This window comes from Manacus candei, unplaced genomic scaffold (genome assembly GCF_025592945.1).
Source record: "Manacus candei isolate 608988 ecotype Guabito, Panama unplaced genomic scaffold, ASM2559294v1 h1tg000011l, whole genome shotgun sequence".
In the NCBI taxonomy this organism is placed as follows: domain Eukaryota; kingdom Metazoa; phylum Chordata; class Aves; order Passeriformes; family Pipridae; genus Manacus; species Manacus candei.
The window spans coordinates 28,255,629-28,277,627 of record NW_026138059.1 but is presented as its reverse complement, the minus strand read 5'-3'; the positions used below and the strand labels follow the sequence as shown (position 1 = coordinate 28,277,627).

General features: G+C 37.7%; 1 long non-coding RNA gene across 2 annotated transcripts; it reads right to left on the bottom strand.

Annotated features, from left to right (window-relative positions):
• Window positions 1-232: 232 nt before the first annotated feature.
• LOC127466868 (uncharacterized) lies at window positions 233-20,949 on the bottom strand. Of its 2 annotated transcripts, XR_007902889.1 has the most exons (4): window positions 19,524-20,949; window positions 15,664-15,745; window positions 1,906-1,985; window positions 233-732 (listed from the first exon to the last, which is right to left on the bottom strand). It is a non-coding gene; the product is annotated as an uncharacterized LOC127466868 (long non-coding RNA). The 2 variants fall into 2 exon arrangements; XR_007902888.1 differs by lacking the exon at window positions 19,524-20,949 and having other exon boundaries at window positions 15,664-15,805.
• Between the last annotated feature and the right edge of the window lie 1,050 nt (window positions 20,950-21,999).

The following is a 21,999-nucleotide window of genomic DNA, read 5'->3' as shown; positions in this document are numbered from 1 at the left end:
TACATCACTGCTCCATACCTGTAAAACACAGACCAGAGGAGGTACCATGCTCCAGACTAGGGCAGGAGGGCTCTGGAGATGTCCTTCTCCTAGAGGAATGTGTGACTGGGCAGGAAAACAAAGAATTGGAGCTTACTGCCTACTAGCTTCAGGGATGAAAATAATGAAACCTCAATGCAAGCTCTTAACAAGAAACATAGCATAAAGGCTAGTTATGCAGATAAATATCATCTCCTTATCCTGTGTCAGATTTCTCTTTACTTACTGGTAATTGGTACCAAAAAAAAAGTTTCTGGCTATGTCACAAGGTCCAAATTTTTAAAATTGTAAAATATTTAAGTGGCATACTTCTACTTATTTTAATTCTACTTATTTCTACAATTTAACCTATATTGATTTAAGTTTATTAAGGATCTTACCCAGTATATAATCAAATACAAACCTTATACAGCAGAAATACAGGAGGAAAATATGCCAAAGGAATTTTTTTCCTCTTTATTTTTTTTTTACAGCTGAAAGACAGTAACAGCTGTGCTTAGAATAAATGTCATGAATTCAGGTTACTGTGAAGAAAAAAAAGCCTAGTAGCACATATATCTCTTTGCTCTCTCTCCATATGCATTCCAGAATGACAGAAATGTTTTTGTCCAGACTCCGGCTGTGGGGGATACTGGTGTTACAGAAAACCACCTCCACTGCTGGCTCTTCTGCACTGACAACATCGGAGTTGATCTGTAAAAAGATCAAAAAAAGTAAAAAGATGGTTAGCCAGTGGTGGGTCTCAAAGAACCATTTTACCCTTTCTTTCAAGGTCTTTTAAAATAAAATTCAATGATGAATGAATGAGAGATATTAGTACTCATTCTTGAACACATGACTTCTAACTTTCCAGAAGTTCAGTATTCCATTTATTGTTTTTTTTGCTGCTGAGAATTATGAACAACAGAGAAATTAAATATGTCTTAAGGGAAACTTAAACCAAAATGAATGATTCATACCTGGTTTTGTGTTTGTCAAATAGGAAACTACCACTGCCACTTTTACTCATGTCAGTGTAACTGGTGGAACCACTTATGGAACAAGGTCATATTTAATGCACATTAGGCAGGGAGGCTCATCCCTTTTCAAAGTCTGGGACTGTGTGGAAACTACTTTCTAATGTAGCGCATGTACGGTATACATATAACTTATTTAATGTAGGATCTCAAGGTATAGAATCTATTTGTTTGGTTTTTTCTCCCCCATTTCTTAATAAAAGTCAGATTTTACCTGTCGTAATCTTTCAAAGCACTTACTTGTACACTGCCACACTTACCACAGCTGTCTCCTGTGTGTATCAAATGCAATGTGCTACTGCCCGCATTGTCTGTGTCTCCAGATAAAATGTCACGCTGCTGCTGCCATGCAGCCTGTCACCTGTGCTTAAGTACTTCCCTATCATGGAGCTCACCTCTGACTGCATCGTGGCAGCTGCCAAATCAGTCTTACAGGAACTATGACAAGAACTGCAATACGGAGCAAAATTTGTAAGGCATACCAAGGACAGAAAAAAGGAAAAAAAACAAAGTAGTGTATGAATCACTGCTAATGTAATACAAAAAAAATTGCCTTTAAGTAAGCTGCAGTTAAATGACCATATCAAATCAAGGAGGCACCTGAAGAAACACTGAACATGAATTGATGAGCAGAAAGCCAAAATTTTCATCATTGCTTAAGTCATATATTACCTAGCTCCTCCAAGATTTGCCTTTATCAGGCAAATGTGACTAACTTGTCCTGACTTGTCATGTGACAGAAACAGGACAAGAATTAGTAGTCCAGTGGTTAGGAATATTGTTCCTGGAAAAATGAAACAGAACAAAACAAACAGAAACAAGCAAACAAACAAAACCCTGGTTTCTTTACCTGTAACATGATGATGTTTAATTTTGGGGTTTTTTTCTAATCTTGTCTTCATAGATTCTAATTAATAAATCCTCTAAAATCTGGAAGAAAAAAATAGAAACTTTTAAAAAATTAAAACTTTTCCCTGTTGAAAATTCTGGACTGGAGTTTTCTGGCTTAAGCCCATGCTGTTCTAAAAGTAATGCAAACATATTTGCATTAAACACCTGTTGAGCTTACTGGTCCTTTCTGTCATAGAAAAAATATTGAAAGAGATGCATTTTACCTTACATAGACACTTTATTAGTACAGAAAATTAAGTTTCTAGTTCATCAGTTCTCATGTTAATATGTATATATCTATTACACATGCTGAAAGGCAGGTGACTTCAAACTTTTTTATAGCAGCATCCTGTTCTCTTCTATTACACAGCTAACTAATGAGTTTAAGGTGAGATTCATCAGATTAAATATTGACACCTACAGTGTTTACATCTGAGTTTATCACCCTGGATTGCTTTTATCAGTGGAGAGATATCGGCCATTTCAGTCTGTAATTAGTCTGGCCTGGCTTAGGTTGCTTCCTTAAGATGCTATAAATTGTTTCCATTTCTCTACAACTGCTTTTATGTAAGAAGAGGCAATCTTACTGTTGACATGCCCTAGGTGACTATATTCTCCATTCTTCCTTCACTTTCATCTAACAGTTAGACCTAAAGAAGATTAAGCAACTTATTTGGTCAGAAAAGGTGATCTCTGTTTTGAGACTCTCAAAGGGTCTGACTTCATTCCACATAGTGAAGGTCCCCACTTAATTTAGAACAGGAATTATAAAATTTAGGTGCAAGGGAGATGCCATGAATAGGTAAACAGACAAATTTTACTTCTGATTCCTCTCTGAATAGAGATTACCCAAAAAGCAATAGCTGATTGAAATATGATCCTACAGGGTTTGCAAATGTGCTTTTGTCCCTACACAACCAGATCTGCAACATGGCATTGTCATGACATAGCTGCAAAACAAACAGACAAAAGCAATTTCAGACGGATTTGTACTGTGACAGGTTTTGTGATTAAAGGGTCATCTCCACACAGTTGAAGAAGCCCAGAGGCACAACAGCAAGCAGGAGGATGAGTTCCTCCGACTCAGCCCCTCCCAGGGCATCTCAGGAGTGTGTCAGCCCCTTGGGCTGTGACTGAGACCCATCACCATCAGTCCACAGATGAGGGTCTCCAGGCCTCCTTACAGACTGAGAGTGGATACTGCCTATAAAGGCAGGCAGTTCAGTGTGGGGTGAAGGGAGGAGTATTTTGATATTTTACAAATCTGTTATGAGACAACCAGAGGAGAAACCAAAGGCAGGGAAAGGAAGGGATCTGGATGACTTGTGAAGTAACAAAGGGACAAGAGAGATAAAGAGATAAAAAGGGCCAGGTACCTCTCATCAGCCTGCTGGTCAACATGATTGGCCATGTGCTATGTCTGATCACCTCAGGCAGTCCTGTACTCCCATCAGATTCTATTTCCAACTATTTTTCTGAGTAAGGCTCTTATTTTCAGCATGCATGTGTGTGCATGGAGACCTGAACGTCAGCAGACAGAATTGGGGACCATAGATCATAGGGACCACATTTCTTGGGTGCCATCAACTAGAGAGGCTGGAATGGTACATGTTGGCATGTGCTCACTGGCTAACATCCATCTGGACTAGCTGGTGAGCATGGCAGAGGGTTAGGAGCGAAGTATTGGAGCAACTGGAGAGACCAGTGTGCTCCGAGAGGACACAGGTGATCCAAGCCAGCAACTGGGGAAACTGTGAGGTGCAGGGGTCAGACTCATTTGCGTCTTGTGTTTTTGTGCATGAGGAAACTGGGAAACAAGAGGATCCAGGGGTCTGCTACTGTGGTCAGCTACTGTGTAGGCTGCACATCTAAAGCCAACTGCTGAGGGGATCCATACTATGTGTATAAATTGCCCACTAAAAGACCATCCTGAGCTGCGAGAGATGGAAACAGCAAAGCTACCTGTGCTACCTATATCTGTGTGAATGTTTCTGTTTGTGGTAATTTTTATGGCCAGTTATGTAAGTATGTATATACGTATTGTGGAAGTGTACATATGTAAGTTTATGCCTATCTAGGATAGGTACTTAGCTCAGTCTGACTGCTGAGTGGATCTAGGACTATGGCACTCTCCTCTGCCAGGCTATGGGATTCAGCAACTTGCAGTGAATTTTCTATGCATTTGACTTCTATGTGTTATTTAAACAGAATGTTATAAACAGTTATAAACTTACAGAGAAATGTAAGGGACAATTTCGATCCTTTGGTTCAGATGAGAATTTCTCTTATATGAGAGACAATTTCCTCAAATATCAAAACTCAAGGAGTTCCTTCTGTGTTTTATAATACTTTTGTTCAAAAGCTGCAATCTCTGAAAGACCTAGTTGTGAAGTGTGGGAATGAATTTTGTACTCTATTTTCACTGAAATAACTTTTGGTATTGGATAAAGCCGTGGACAGCCACTTCTTCAGTCCTTGCTATGCTGGTTGTAAGTGTGGAATATTTGTGAAAACATTAAGAGAGTCATAGAAGTTTGGGGGTTGAAATAGAAGGGGGGAAACTACCTTGAGGAAAGGGAAAATTGTGCAGAGAGAGGATTTTTAGTATAACATTAAAAGCTCCCAGATTTATTTGTCATTTGAAATTGCAGCAAGTTATATACCTGGGTCTTTCTAAAATGAGAAGTCTATTTCTCTGTCTGCACATCTTAGATTTTTATACCACACCCATGATAATTACAATTTGGCACAATATGCTACTGAAGTTGGCTGTTTCAGTTATTTCTAGAAAAGAGTAAGCAATCAGAACAATAATTTTCATGTCTTCTTTCAGAATAAAAAGGAATCAGCAGTCTACAATAGCTGTATTTTTTATGGAAGATTTTGCCCATTTCTTGCACTGTATGCTACATGATGAGACTGATATGACCATTAGCTTATCAGAGTTTCTTTGAAAGGTATGCCAATTGGAAGTAGCAAGTCACAGTCTTTACTGGTTTGGATAAAAACAGAAACAAGTCTGAGAACACCACGGATTTAGTTACTGTACTCTTAATCTGATTCCTTTTTCACCGTCATTCAAAGAATATATGCAGTTAATTACTTTGGTGTGATGGGAAGTCATTCAGTACTTAAAATAATCAAAATGAGCATATTAGGTTAAAGCCATGTTCCATCTACCCTTTTCCTAACAGTGGCTACCAGAGGAAGAATAGATGCATGTAATAATTCATATTAATGCAAACAGAGGTTGTAGCAGTGTGCAGGGAATTCTGAACTGAGGCTATAATCTTTCTCCTTGATAGCTCCTGGATTTGTCTTCTGTGATGCATTTAGTTGCCGTCTGAATCCATGAAAATGTCTGGCATCCACAAAACCTCTTGCAAATGACTTCCACTGTTTCAATTTTATATCATGACTGGAGAGGACATGGTATCTTTCATAAACTACTTTGGGGAACAGAAGACTATGCAAAATTAAAGTAGTTCAAGAACTAATTGGTAGCTGTCAATAAAGTGATTTAAAGTGATTTACAAATAATCTAGGAAGAGAGAACTTTGCATCTTCTCTCTGTAACCACACTAAAGCCTACCTTTAAAAACATATGGTTGTCTAAGTTTGATTGGCTTGAGTTACACGATCCCACATTACCTTTTAGATGTGTCACAGAGACAGCTAAATAAGTACACATCTTCACTTAGAAGTGTCTCTATATGACTCGATCAAGAATACACCGACCCTCTGCAGACAAATCAGGAACAGAACTCAGCCTTCCTTAAGCTCCATCTATGTTTTTTTTTGTGATAAAAACACCAATCCCTTTATTCAGTGACTATCCCAGTTCACTTACTTTTGTCACATCTTAATCTCTAGTGGTTTTTTGTATCAGATTTAGTTGTAAACAAATGGAGTATTTATTACTCCAATTTATGAGGTATTGCTGGGCAGAGAAGTCCTTGAATGCAAGGACCTACCATACAGTTCGCATAAACCTGTATTCTTTTATTTTACTTTTTAAGGGTATAAATGACTTTCATTTCTCGTTGATAGAATTTATCTGTGAGATGTGAAAATCACAAACATATTCATCACAATCCTTCCTTTCCAGGTCCTGTTAATGGGTGCACATTCTCATTGTGATTGCATCCCGTTTCTATCAATTTATATAGGGGAATGATATGTTGGTTTCTATTAAATATTCTGAAGAAAATATATTTTCAAACTCAAAATCCTTCTCATACTATAATGAATCTATTTTATTACACTTGAAAGCATGCAATAGTGTGTCCATTTCAATTATATTGAAATTCAGTGCAAAATACCTTTTTATTAAAATATAGCATCTGCTTGTAAAGCAATATGCACTCTTACAGGGAAAACAAAGAACCATGCACCTGTGACATTGATTTAACATTTGAAGTGACAAAGAATTTCCTTAAAAGAAGAGAGTAAATTGTTAAGGATTAAAAAAGAGATAAGGAAAAACATCACTCTGCCCACTTTTCTATTTACAACAATAATCTGTATCTTTTAAATAATGGTACTTCACTGCATTTAACTATACATTTAACTATGTTCTCATCCTCTGCATCAGGACTGTTTCTGACTTTAGCTCAGAACCATTGCCTCATATGCCATAGAAATCTGCAGGCTTGGGGTGGGAATAAGCTATATGTAATTACCTCTCTCACCTCCACTTCTTGGGACCCGTCTTTGACATCCATTGGCGTTGCTATACTTCATAGCAAAGTGAAAAGCTGCACTATAAGCTGTTTACTTTCTGATTCGGTTCTGTACCATTAGACTGCTGCTAGTCAGTAGCTCCAGTGATGTACATTAAGATGTAAGTTATAAAACGCTATGATAGTTACGTGACTTTTTTTGTTTGGTTGGATTATATTCTTTCCAAGATAGTGGAAAGGAATTTCTGTGGAAACAATTTATTGGAAATTAACACATTTAAAAACAAAGGAAAAGAAGCTCAAGCCTGCTCTCTCCAATGAGTGTTGCAGGGCTTAAGCAACGTTCAGCTGTGTTAGTATAATGCACAATTACGTTTCCTTGGTGCTCGACCAACAGTGTGATGGTGTTGTAGGGACTACCATCTCTGAGCCATATTCTACTAGTATGTGTAACAGGAAGATCAGATAGCTGAGGACTGATAAAAAATTACTAATGGATTCACTCTCTGGAATCTGAGAAGAGCTACAGCTGCCTGGCAAGCAAGGGGAGTGAGACTGCAGTATTTGCTTCCACAGCACCAGTCAGAAGGAGTAAAAGGAAAACTTAACAGTATAAACTGACAGCTGCTGACTCCAGGCTTTTAGTAGCCTAGCAGATGCTGTGCTCAACAGCACACAGTAACAGTGGAAGAGTACAAACAAGTGGAATGAACCAGAGAGTAAAATCTGCATGCAGTGTCTGAGAAAGGCCACTAATCCAAATTATTCCAATGAAATGCTGCAGTAGTACAAAGCAGTCCTCCTTTGCCTTACAAGCAGATATCATATAAGACTACAAATCCCTCACTGACCTTCAGACTCCAGAAATGGTTCTCACAGTCAGAGTGCAAAGACATATAAACACAGAGACGGAGAAAAGCCAAATAGATGTTTATCTGAAAAAACATTCTTGAGACTGTGCCTAGCCACATTCTCCCAATAATCTTGGAGGAATAATTTTCTTTCTCTCTTCTCATCTCTGAGTCAGTGTTTTGGCATGTCATACAAGGTTGGAGGTATGGCAGAGTGCAAGCAAACCAAATATATGTCACTCCAGGCCAGAAAGATCATGACTGCGAGCAAATGTCATAGGACCTGTGGTGATTTGATCCTGACCAGTATCTAAGCACCAATATAGCCCCTTGCTCAATCCACCTTCCCTTCCCCAGAAAGACAGGAAGAAAATAATAGCAAAAGAGAGAAAAATTGTGGGTTGTAGGGAAGTTTAATAAAGCAAGGAAAGAGGGGGGTGGGGAACCAAAAGAGATGCAGAGGTAATCTTTCATCACCCCCACTAGCAGACCAATGTCCAGCCAATCTACAAGCAACAGTCACCTCTTTTATTGCCAAACAGCTCTATGTAGTACAAAGTACCGCTTTGGCCAGTTCATATTAGCTCTACCAGCTGTGTTTCCTACCAGATTCTTGCCCAGTCCCAGACTACTCACTGCAGAGGGCAGAGTGAGTTAAAGAGAAAGCCTTGATGCTGTGCATATACTGCTCAGCAGCCAAACATCGATGTATTATCAATATTGTGTTAATCACAAATCTAAAGCACAGCACCATACAGGCTGCTGCGATAAAAGTTAGCCTCCATCTCAGCCAAAGCCAGTGCAGAATCATCCAGCTTGTCCCAGGTTGCTGCTGCTGCCCCTTAGACTCTAGTTAGCCCTGCCCACACGTACCTGGTGTTCAGGGGTGTTTCCAATTCCAGCAAGATAGAAATTGAAATACCAGGAAAGATGGATGAGATTGCCAACCTTTTCTTTGTTGGTAGGCTTTTTGGGAGCCACGTGTGGCCTCTAGATTTCTCTGAATAAGCTGACTGAAGATAGTGGTGTCAGAAATAACCTGGCAGTGTCTCAAATTAAAAATATGTCCTATTTCACCCTGAATTGCTGTTTCCTGGCACATTTCAGGGTAACTTAACTTTTGGTACCATTTTTCTTACAGACATCATTGCCAGAACTATGCTATTAATCAGGTCATTCATTATTAGTCATATGTTCACTTCCTTCTGTGGGAATATCTGAAAAACTGTCCATTAGCCAGATTCCTCAAACTAGCCCTGTCTTTCCTGGAAAAGGGAAACTCTGCAGGCATCCCTGAATATACACACACACACGGCTTCATCCATCAAAGAGAGCACTGATCAGGAGGGGCAGGGGAGGGAGGTGAGAGAATCATCTCACACAATAAGTTCACAGTGCAGATGTCTGCCTCCCAGCTGCTTCTGTGGTAAGAAAGGTCCAGAGGTGCTCAAGATTAGCACGTCACCACATGCATCTGGTATCCAGGGAATTAAAAGGCACAAAAGGCTCCATGGGTGTCTATCAGCTCTGCAGGCAGGCAATTTGTTATCACTTACTCCCTATTCCCACACTATTCTCCATGCTCTTCCTTCTGCTCTTGTGCCCTTCTTAAAGAAGAAGACAGGGCAACTTACAGAGCCACTCTCAGAGACTTCACCCCCCAGAGTGTTCTGTCTCAGGGCTATTGTTTTTCCCCTGTCTCCTGCATATTGGACTGCCAGGAAAGGGAAAGAGCGGGGAGTTCCTGGTTTAAATGAAAGTCCTCTGTGGTCAAAAATGCCTGTCTTCTTCCACTATATATGTCTCAGACTCAAGTCTCTCTGTAAGGGTGGTTTTCATAGTATTCCTAGAAGATTAAGAGACCAAAATCTTTATATTAAATACTTACCTTAAGAAATGTTTTCCCATGATAACATGGAGTTTTGTTCCTTTGCATCTAACCATTAAGTCCTGTTCTTTACTATGTCTTTGCAGGTATGAAAGGAAAAGCTGTTTTACCTAATACTTTTACCTACCTTTTCTATTAATAAAGGTAGCAAATGTCCTTGATGGCACATGCCATGTCTCTTGTCTTTTCTAAGTATCTAAACTTTCCTTTTCTATCTACCAACACTGAAGACATGCTCAGACTTGAGAAAAGTTTCTCATGAGCTGAGTAATCTGAAGGAACAAAGGCAAGTCCTATGTCAAAAAAAGAGCACTTTTTCCACAAGCAGTGACTATCAACTGGATTTAAGCCTTATTCCTATAAATACTTCTGCAAACATTTTAATTCTGCTCATCCACTTAAAATTACTCACACATGTAAGACCATGTAAGATTAGGACTTTACACTATAAACACTCTGGGAAAAAAAACAGATACTGGGTTTTTTTGTTTGGCTGTTTTTTTTAATTATAAACCAAAGGTTCTGAGTGGAAAGGAATGTTAAATATAAAAGAGAAAATTATACTTTCTTTATTAAAGGAAATTATTCGAGCATCAGGAAATTAACAAATAGAAAACCAAAGCAGTTCTCCACTGCCACATAATCTTCTACTATTTGCTCAACTCAAGGCACTCATTAGTTCTCAACTTTCAATCCTAAAATCTGTGAAAAATGCCTCATTAGACATTATTTTGCATAGCAATATTTTCTATTTCCCGATGAAAAATGTTTCCCAATTCACTAGAACACAAACATACACTGAAATACCACTCATTAGAAGGCAAACAAAAGAACAAGACACAGTGTTAATAGCTGTCTTTTCTAGATAATAGAGATTGCATATTGAAGCTTTAAAAGTAATGTATAGCCCCACATTACCATGACACTGATTACAAAATGGTTGTCTTCTACAACTCCCATTAAGCTTTCTCACCTTAAACAAAACACCTTACAAGCTGGTGGCAGAACATATTACTGAATTGCAGCTTGTATAATTGGTATATTAGGTAACATTAAATATGTAGTGATTTCAATTTTAATAATGAAAATAATAGTTAAAACTATGAGAAAGTTATGGTAGTCTGACTTTATATTTCTCAGGATTATATCTCTAACAAAATATGCAAAACACATTTAGAAGACATTATAGAAAGTCAGTGCTACTGTTCCAGCAGCATATTTTCACTTTGGAGTAAGTAATGACATAAATGGGTTTCTGTTGATGTAGGCTTAGAAGAGGTACAACGATTACAAGGGGAGGAATACTATGTTGTACCTTCTAACAGTTCATTTTCTTTGTTAAGGAAGGTAGCTAACACTTTCCTTTAGAGATTGTAATGTGTGGCACGGGGAAGCAGGCATCATATTCCCCTCCTTACAGATGGGGACACTGCAGAAGAAAGAGCTAAAAGCTGCATCTGTACAGATAAACAGGGCTCCAGCATAATACTAAACCTCAATCTTCTACAGTAAAGGACAGGCAGGTTTCAAACTTATGTCATTCACAGTTCAGGAGTCACCACAGGCTTTGATCCATTAGTCAGGAGATCTTGCATGTTTTGACATTTGAAAGAATCAAAAACTAAAGATATGGTTTGTTATAGTTGGCTACCTTGGCAGAAAATGATCCTGGCAGCTTTAACTTTCTACTGAGTGTATAGCCCAAGTAATGTTCCCAACATCATCACCAGATGAGTGGTACCAAGGTAAGAAAAAGGCAAGGAAAGCAAATGTCTTCTAAATATCAGCCTAACACACTTCCTGTGTGAACACAACTCACTTTTTTTCTTTAAAATTTTAAGTATTCACTCTCAGATACTAGGTGAAGAATACTGTAATACATTTTAAACTCTATTTTTACCTAAATGTTTTTGTGGTATTTAAAAGACATTAATTTCATCTATGGAAAAAGACTTTTTGATCCTACTGAAAGCTTCAGCTTATCTAGAATAAGTAAAGTCCAAAAGAACTTGAACAAAGAGTCCAAATAGTTTAAAAACAGAATAAGCGTTTTTTAGAATGATTGGTGAAAATTTTTATTGAAGGTATTTGGATCAGACGGATTCAATAGCTGTTAAACTTTGGCAGAGTTTTGTCCAGTGCTAATGTTTAACACATAATTGGGCTTTAAGATCTAGATCTGGCTCTGGAAATGGGCTGGCTTAAATATGAACTGAGGGCAGAATACAGAAATAGGACTCTTTCCCTGGGTTTTTTTTTCAAATATACATAGACCTATTCAATTACACTGAGATGATTACAGGAACTAAAGACTTACTGCTTTTTTAGAGTAACAGATGGTACTGCTGAAATTTTTGCTGTGTTAAAATATTTCAGTTACTTTCTTGATTAAAAAATAATATTTACAGCAGTATTTGAATTAGGCTATGCCTGTTAATTTTGTTGTTCATAAATATAAAGTCTATTAAAATAGGGGACTTAGGGCACTATTTTTTCTCCTCTTGGTTGTTAATTGTAAATGCTTATGACATATAATATTCTTATGGTGCCGTTGTTATTCTTTCAGTGCTCAAGGCACTATAATTTCTTTCATAGTGGGGGATACAATATTTATTGTTTTTATTTATAGTTAACAGCATCTGACTCTGTCATATATATTTTTCTAAGCTTCTTTTCTCTTGACTCATCAAAATCACCCAGGGAGAGATTTACAGTAAATCAGAGCAGACGCTTTCTGTACTTGCCTTTCCCCTCTAACTGTGTTGTGTAAGTCTTATTTAAATGTGCTTCTGGAGGTAATTTTAGTGTAGGTATATTTGGTTCCTTTTATATTTTCAGCAATCTTGATAAAATAAAAGATCCCTCATGCACAATAAACTTGTGTATTCAGAAGTGAAGTAGCACTTAAAGTTGCCCCCATTGCACTGGTTCGGAGGATATTATAGGTTACTTATTCACTTAAGTTCAAAGAGAGCCTGAGCCAGTCTACTAAGGCCATAAATTAGAAATGCTCTTGGCCAAATAAATCAGGACTTACACCTTCACCTTCAGCAAAATGACTCCAGTTTCACAGTAGAAAGAAGATGGACAGATTTTGGCTTCCTAACTCAATGTTTTTTCTTAACTGAGTATATCAGTGCTCTAGTTACAGCTTTAAGGATTTTTTGGAAGACGTGAATGTGAGGCAGGAAAGTTCAAGATCAATTTACAGCAGTGACATGTTTTCTTACCCTATGTTTCACTGAGCAGATGGGAAGAGCTTGGGGAGGGCATGAAGTTCAGTCATGTCTGGATAAAAGCATTAACTGCAAAATCGTTGCAGATTCTCAGCACGTTCTGTAAGTAGCCTTTTTCTTTCACACATGATTTTGAAATGGAAGTATATCTCAGGATAAAATGCTGAGAAATATGGGTTTAGATTTTATTTGCATATAGGAAGGAGACTAAAATAATGCACCTATGGGAAAAACAGTATTTTTGGGTTATTTTCCTACAGTTGTGAATTGATGTATAACTTCAGAAATCGCTGTAGTTCCCCAGATGGGAGTTAGGTGGAAGTTAAGCACTGTAAGCCAGCTTTACCATCCTTAAACCTCAACTCAGATGAGTTACTCTTCTGGAAGCACTTGAACTATGGAAGTGACTTGGTTTTCAGCACTAGGGTTCCTCACATACCTGAAGTCTTGCTTCGTGTCTGTCCAAGAGTGTCCCAGTTTTAACAAGGCTAGACAAGTTTGTATAGCTTTGGCTGGCTTGGACCTATAATTTAGATGCAACATTACCAGGAAACTTGAATGAATTCTATCCAGAAGGCATGCTGTGAGGACACTTACAAAAATTTCAGTCACACTTGCTGTTTTTGTAAGAGGATGTGTTTCAATGCATTCCTTTTATACAGAAGGGTCAGCGGTTCGAGCATAAGTTTCAGACCCAGAGGACCTGGGCTTCAGTAGCACTCTGTCTGAAATACCTCAAAGCCACTTTTCCTATGATTTGCCCTAAATAGGAAGTAGTAGGCTATGTGTGGCCTGGGACAGTCAAAGTCTACGGTAAATCCTATTTTAACAACTATTTGAACTCATTTTAAAGCAATTTCACTATGGGGAAGCCTACTAAACCTACTAAAATAGGCATTGTACTACAGCAAAAAGAAGAAGAAAAAAAGGGAAGAGTGAGAGGAAGAGAGAAGGAGAGAATGCTCACCAACTCTGTGGTTAAAACCCTCATTTCATAGATGGTGTTGGGAAGTTCTGGGTTCTACCTCTTGCTCTAAGGCCCTAAACCTTGACACATCTTGGAAAAAATATAAATGGAGCATAAGTTTAATTTATCTGTGAAATTTAAACACAACTTGAGGGATGTTTCTTTTCTCTGCTAGTTTAGATTAGCTATTTTTCCATGTTGTAGCATTATAGCTCTTGGTTCAGCATGCTGGTTATTATGGATCATCTTGTAAGGTCCTTTCCTATCTCCAACTGCTGTTTGCAAAGGTGTCTAAACATTACGGTGTTCAGTGTTGTGATATCCTGGTGCTTCCTTAATATTGTTGTTAGTCTGCATGTTTGTTCTCCCTGTCTGACATCACTACCCGTAATCATGAGGGGTCAGTCTCACCATATTTCTCCAGGAACAGTGTTAGGAAATACAGCTTTTATACCCCTTCAGGTAATGTTAAACATTTATCTGCAAAATATGTGGAGATATCTTAAATTTCCTGGGAAAGTTACTAAACAAAAAAATAATACCTATTTAGCAAAACAAATGGGTAATTTCTGGTCAGCATTACAAAGCAGAAACTGCAATGTCGGAAGACATAGGTGCTCATAGAGTTCATGGAAGTGTTGAGAATTTAGGCTGATTAGTCAAATTCAATTTTGAGGGCAGAGATCAGATTATTTCATGGACTGGACTATAAAATTAAGCTGAAATTACTGTATGCTGAGAAGGGACTCTGGTTGTTTGTTGCAATTGAGAATATTTTGGGATGGATTTATGACAATGTTTACCCAATTTAAGAAAGAAAAGAAGTTGTACAAAGCACTATTTATGTGCTTCTCACACAGGTGTAACACACCAGGCAAGCAAATCTGCTGCTCTGCTTGTAACACGTATGCAGAAAGAGGACACCCACCACCCGTGTATCTATTGAAGTTCAGATCATGCCTCATTGAAAGTAGAGCTGCATTTGGTTTCCACGGGGTGGAAGAAAGTTAGTATTTGAGCAATTCACCACCTAATTCACTAATCACTGATAAATAAGTTAAGTAATTTACACCCTGACTACAAAATGAAGTATGCAACAGTGATAGTAGGCAAAAGACCTTAAGACTTTTTAAGATAAATTCACAGAGAACTCCTACATAATTGCAGTATTCAAGTACAACAGCTGAGTTTCTTGTATACCATTCTCCTGGGCTGAAGTAATACCTTTCCCCCATGGACTTAAAAACTCTTTACAAATACCACTGTGTTTGTTTAGTTAAGGTTCACAATATGAGCTAAATATTTGTTTGAGGACAGAAAGCAAAGGAATCTATGGGATGGAGGTTAGAGAAGCCATGAAACCAGAGATGTGAGAGGGACTGATGGCTACAGAGGTGTTTGAATGTCTAATCAAAGAGAAATATTCCTTTCCTGAACTCTGTTTCCTCTTCAATACCACTTCACCTTTGGGATAAAGAAGAAAGATGAGGTACAGAAAAAAAACTACTGTTAATGTTATGTGTATCAGATAGTGGTTTAAAGAGACTATCAAATTTATTTGGTGAGTTAAAGAGTATAAAATTATTAGGACTCAGAGCATAGCTTTTCTAGTCCACCATTATAAGCTTGGCAGCAAAAACATCAGGCCAAAAGCTGGTGAATGTTAAAGATCAAGAAGAATAGAGAAGAGAGAGAAGAGAGGGAAGAGAGGAATGAGGCACAGATGGGGAAGGGGCATGCAGCTGCCTGGCCCAGCAGTAGGGGAAAGCAGAAGACAACACTTTGCAAAAAAACTGACACAAATTTGTTTTGTCAGATGTGCCTCTGTAGCAGGAATCAAAGGAGTTCAAGTGCTTCAGCTTTCTTCTCCTTAATGTACTGAGCCTCTCTCCCTTTTTGCACACTACTTTCCAGGGCCACTCTAAAGGTGAGCCCTTTGTTTTGGGAGCTCCACAGACTCTAAGATCCTACTGCTCATAAACTGCTGTACTAATCCAACACATACTGCTGGCTCAAGTGCACATACATTAATCTTACTAGAAACCTTTGTTTTAAAGAAAGAGAAAAGGAAACGAACAAAAAATTAAGCAAACCTCAGTGGTTATATTCCAGCTGCTGAGCTTCCAGTAAAATTCCCAGCACATGTTCGTGTTTTTCCTTTTATTTCAGGATTTACTGTGAAGAGGGGACATAAACTGAGTGAATGTGGATGAAACTACATCATTTCTAATAAGTTACATATGTTTACATGAGTGCTTGAACTACCCTATGCCACGGTATGACTAGTTTGACAGGAAATAAATAGGTAGGTAGATATCTCTCTTGCTAGTTGAAATGTGATTTCTCTCTTCCCAGTACTGTTTAATACTGTGAAATATTAAAAGGAAGGTAAATACAAAGCAGACATTTCTGCCTAGTGCTGTTCTTTATTAGTAATCCAATGATTGACTTAAATTACTTTGAGGTTCTTCACGCTAATGACAGAAGCAATACAGACACACACATTGACATGAATTGGTCCCAAGGTGTTTCCTGAACTTAGCGAACTTGTCCAAAGGAAGAGCAGCAGAAGGTATTCAACCTGTTTGGTTCATCTGTTTTCAGCTGATGTCTGAGAGACTTGGGAAGATTTTCCTCAGTTCTGTCTCTAAGGACAAGGAATAAAGAGAATAGAAGAGAATCTTTTACTCAGCGTTTAGCAGCAGTTCCTAGAGTAGTGGGTAGTAAGATATATTCTCCTTTGAACAGATTTCCAATAAATCTGGAAAGGCACAGGGGGTAGAAGAGATCAATGAACCATGCTGAGTTACAGAATGACCTTACAGCCCACAGGAAGAAGATCTCATTGGTGTTTATTTTTAGATGACAACTGTGTTGAACTGACTTTTTTTTTTGGCAAAGGCACTAAGAACAGAAGTGGTATAAATAACACCTACGATGATTTTGAATACAGCAGAAAGGAATCCGGTGAGGAGTCCAGCCTCCTGTTAATGTACACATAGAACCCCAGTAAACATCATTGTAAATTTTAACCATGCAGTGGTAAAAGAATAAATCTTATGCCAAATAAATGACACTACTGGCTATTTTGCTTAAGGTTACTAGCAAAAGCTTGCCTCATGAACAAGCTCATGTCTCAAGATTTATGCACAAGTTTGGAGAGAGCTGCAAAAATAAAACAGGTGTAGCAGCAGTTGGCAGTGACGTAGGTTTTTACTGAGTCTTTAGAAATACAATGAAAAGCAGAGATAGTTTAAGAAGAGATTGTCAAATAAATGGAAAGGAATGAAAGAAGAGATACAGAGTAAACTCTCCAGTCACATTTTAACATTATTTATTTTCTTATTTATTTAGGTAATTCATTTTTGAGGAAAAATTATGGATGACAAGATTTACTCTCTCAGAGTACAGACTGCTTTTTGTTTGTGTGAGTACAGTGAAAAGTCCACCTTAATTTTGGGTAAACAAGAAGCAACATCTTGACAGTATAATTTCCATAATGTCTGTTTTTATTAATTTCTGTTCTTGAAACCTCGGCTCAGACTCAGACTCAGGAGTCTTTCTTTGTTGTTGTTATTAATTGGAATCTTAGTTTTCACTAAGTGGCAATGAAGTAACAAGTGCTAATGCTTGCAGATATCATGTTGAAAATGTGTTCTCATCTCGCTTCATTTTAGGGGAAAGAAAAAGTGACAAAAACACTTCCTAAACTCTTATTTATTCTTTATTGCTGTTTATAATTTAGCTATGTGTATAACGTTTTTACTGTTATTCAGATATATCATGATGCGTGCCTGTTTCTCTGCCAGGGATTATTGATGCTTTCAGTTGCAGCACTGTACTTTTCCCTGTTTAGCCTATTCCATTGTAATAGGCATCTTAAAATCAGAGTGTCTTGGCTATATATTGAGTGTTGTGATGGAGATGAAGAAACGAGGAATAGCTGCCAATATGAATACAGATATCTGAGCACAGACTAAGCAGGGACATTAATACTGTACTCCTTAAGGGGAGCAAGGACAGCTAAGGCACAGCAGGAACAGCTGCTGTTAACATGGCTGGTAACTGAAATGCTGCCTCTTGAGAGGGAGGAAATGCTGCAGCTTTCTGTGTTTTCGCTCTGGTATACTTGGATTTAGGCACTGATTTTCCATGACTAACATATTTGATCCCCAATGCATTTCCAAACTTTTTTTGGTTGAAGTGAACATCCATGGGAGCCCAGGGGGCCTTTCCTTGAAGATTTTCTTTTTACGTATCCCATTTTATTGATTTATCCCACAAGGGAAAAATTAACTTCATAAAAGAGATGGGGGGACTTCCTCCCCTCATTTTCAAAATTAATCTGAGAAACAGAAGAGGAGAGGAATAGTCCTTGAAGTGCTAAATAGATCTTTAAGAATTTGTGAAAATTACATAGGAAATGAGAGGGAATATCTCTACAGATATTTTTGCCAAAATACTAGTAACATGTGAGAGTCATTCTGTGAAGACATAAAATTATGATCCAATTAAAACCAGATGATAGGGAAAAAAAGTCATTCTAAGTCTAGACTTAAGTTTAATGACTCAAATTCATATAAACTCAGTTAAATATGCTGACATAGGGTTTTTTTCATTAATTCAAGAATAAATATTGTGCTTGTGCTTGAAAGAAAAGTTCAATGTGTTATATTTTGCATACTTTTTCTGCTTTTTATTAAAATACAGATTGAGAAGTAAATGAAAAAACATTCTAAAGAAAAAAGGTGTGAAAAAATTGAGCATGTGCTCTCTGTAAAGGACAATATTAAATCTCATATTACATTATAATATAATTTAATTATAAAGAAAAAATATTAAATACTCTGTTTATGGCTCTTGGTACATGCTAAATGGTATCTATAATTAATTTATTTTACAAAATGGTCCATACCTTTACAGGAAACTATCATGCTCTGTTAAGTCTTGAGGATCTTAGCATATATTTATACAAAATTCAAATGCTATCAGCCCTGATTTTTTCAATGGAACTTTTCACAAAGTTTCATTTTGCAAAACTATTCTGATAATAATAGAGAGGAAAAGAGGAAGTCCCACTATAAGCTATAGAACTATGCTTCAAAAGTTTCATGGACATGAGCAGGAAAGACACACAAGGCTGCGTGTGAGTTTTATATTAGATGAAATAGGTTTTGTGTTTGGTTCTTGTAGCCAACAGACATAGCACAATTTGTGTCCACACAGATAACCTCCCCTCCAACCAAAACATGTTGATGACATCCAAACAGCCTATTGGGAATGGTTTCAAACACATCACCCTTTAAAGCATTCCCAAACATGCTAGTTATCATGGTAATTTAGTAGTTTTGCTAGTTCTCTTGGACTAAATATACCAGAAACCAGGCTAACAGGTTAGCAATATGAATGATTACATATCAGCATCCTACTCTTTTAATTTTCTGAAGACGTAACTGTAAATATTAGATAACTAATACAAATTACTTAGTGGGGAGAAGCAAAACCACAGGGATCCTCAATGCTCAGGAGGTGATGATTTTAATACCTTATGTTGACTGGTAGCTTATACAAATTCCACTAAGTTAAAGCACAGCAACAGCAAATGTAACTACAAGTCAGCAATACAACAACCAAACCCAGCTAATGACTACAGACAATTATAGCAACAGAACAATGAGATAATCATAAATTAAACATGGCAATGAATATGTATGCATGTATGTGTGTATGTACCTATCTACCTATCTTTGTAGCAATCCTATAAGGTAAGTAACAAAATTATATAAAAGGTAGAGGATATTTATAATAAACTCCGTAGCACACAATCATTTGCAGCATAGCATTCTGGTTTAGTCACTCTTCTGCCATTGGCACCTAGAAGTCACACTAAAAGCATGGGGAGATCCAGGCATATCCTGCCCAGTATGTCATGTTTATTGGAGAAAATGCTCACCTTTCTCAGCCCCTGGCACCTGCAACGCTGATTCTCTTCTGCTGACCCCACATTGATGAATTTCTGAGTTGTCTTTTATCTCCTTATAATGCCATGACCCACTGGCCACATGCATTCTCAGCTGTCTAGGCTGTCCTTCTGCTATTTTGCTGAATAGATTCCAGTTCAAACACAAAGAGACTGGGGAGGCAGTTCTTTGAAACTGGCGGAGAGACAGCTCTTCCCTTTTCTTTTTTTACAGCTGTCTTAGCCACGAAGTTATTGCAATGTTCTATTCATTATGCTGTCTCAGCAGCTTGTTAGTTCAGCAATTCTGTTATAGTCTACAGATATTTTAAGGCCCACCAGTCATGCTTACTCAGCAACTGTGTTAGCCTCTGTCCTACCTCAAGCAATGTCAGATGCAGTTTTGCAGAATTTAGCAAGAATTGTACTATTCGGTGCTCCAACCCCATGAACACAGAGGAAAAAGTGATATATTGTGTCCCATCTTTGCTCAGCAGTTGCCTTCCCAGCAAAAACAAGATGTGCCAAGGCTTACTGGTCTGTATTGTAGTGGTTTCAGCCACTACAATTCCTTTGTCAAAAAATCAGGATCCCCTTTGCCATTTTGTATTTCCTCTTGCAGCTATCCAGTCTTATCATTTGAGTTTCAAGTCTGTTCAAGCATAGCCAAGAAAACAATTCTTAATCAACACCTTTCTGGGTCACTGGAACTCCTCGTCAACAAATATGTCTCGGGTGAGACTGCAGGAAAGTCATCATGGTCTTTTCCCTTTCCCTGTATGATGTTAGCCTTTGCCACTCTGAGGCACATGATGACCACTTGATAACCTTATTTCAAAACCACGCGCAAATACCTTTGCCACTTCTGAGGTAGGTGAGAGTGATCTGTTTCTGCATAGAGAAGTCTCCACAACTCCAAGTGAAGATGATGGGAATACACATTACTTACCAGCCACTACAGTGCTACACAGGCTCCACACAATGACCAAATATGTTGCCGTATGGTCAACACCCAGGAAATTCTTCCCTATCCTGAAGGATTTGTTTACTGTTTGATCAAAGGCTGGAGTAGGGCAAAGAGCAGATGGTGGCTTCGGTGGCTGCAGTGTGACAGCACCAGGATTAGCCCCGGTGTAAACAAGCAGAGTGACAAGCCAAGAGGAGGAGGATTTGGTTGACAAAGAGCATTTCCACAGGTCACCTGCTGTAAAAATAGCATATGGTTAAGGAGATTGCAGACTGCTGTTTAGATTTAACATGGTCTGTGCTCCTTGGCACCAAATGTAGAATAAAAGAATTACCAAAAAAGCAGCACTGAGAAAAAGAACATTCTGTGTGTGTTTCCAAAGGAACCAAAAAATAAAATAAAAATAAGAAATGTAAATAACTGAAGAGATATCCTGACCCTGGGAAGCTGTGATTTCCCGCCCTCCCTCCCCCCCCCCAGTATTTAAACTCTATACAAGTACCTGAGAAACTTCAAATATTGAAAATGTATTCAAACATTAATACATAAAGTGTCACATTTATTCTACACTAGAGGAATGATGCGATACCTGATGTGGTTAAAATATCCCGCCCACACTAATATATGAATACCAGATGTAAATTTTTTGTGCACCTTAAGCTCCTTCTCAGGTCTGCATGTCCAGATGGAAGTCATAATTTTGTGTTTTAATTAAATATAGAATGCTCACCCACTTTTTGCACATTAAATGTTAATGACAAGACCGTGACATAAGTGTATATTTATTTTTTTAATAAATGTGGTTCATAGATTTGAAGGTTCTGTTGACATCATAGACTATTTTCCTCCCAAGTTTTATTAGTGTTTTTCTAACCTGTTTCATATTTCTCTAAAATGAGGCCACTGCCACACCCAAGCACACTTTCTGCTGGTGGTTGCAATCAAAGGAATAGCTGATAGAAGACTGAAGTAAGCAAAAAGAAGAATATTTGCCATGCAAAACTTAATTGTTGCTTAAGTTAATTAAATTAAAATGAAAGTCCTGGAAATTCTTGCACTGCACAGAAGCTTTTACTGAGATGTCTTTTGCTTTTGAGTCTGGTTTGTTTTTTCTTACATACCAACTCCCTGATGTACAGTCTTCTTTGCACATTTAAATTAGTTAGTTGCTCAATATCACTTAACAAGATTCTAAACCAGAATTATGAAGTGTTCATAATGACCTTTAGAGCTTAAGTATTCCTCTAATCTATCTTTTTGCCATCGATAAAAGATTTTTCCAGTAAAGAAGTAATTTAAGCTCAATACCTTTTAAATTTTTCTAATCTAAATAAAAGCATATTTAAAAACCTTTCTTTTTGGGGGAAAATGGGGAATTGAGTCAAATGTCTAACGAATTTCACATATTGCCCTACAATTGGTTTAAAAAATAAACAAAAAAAATCCAATCACCGTACTCTTTGAATAAGCTGTAGTGGTTAAAAAAAAGAGAAGAATTCAAGA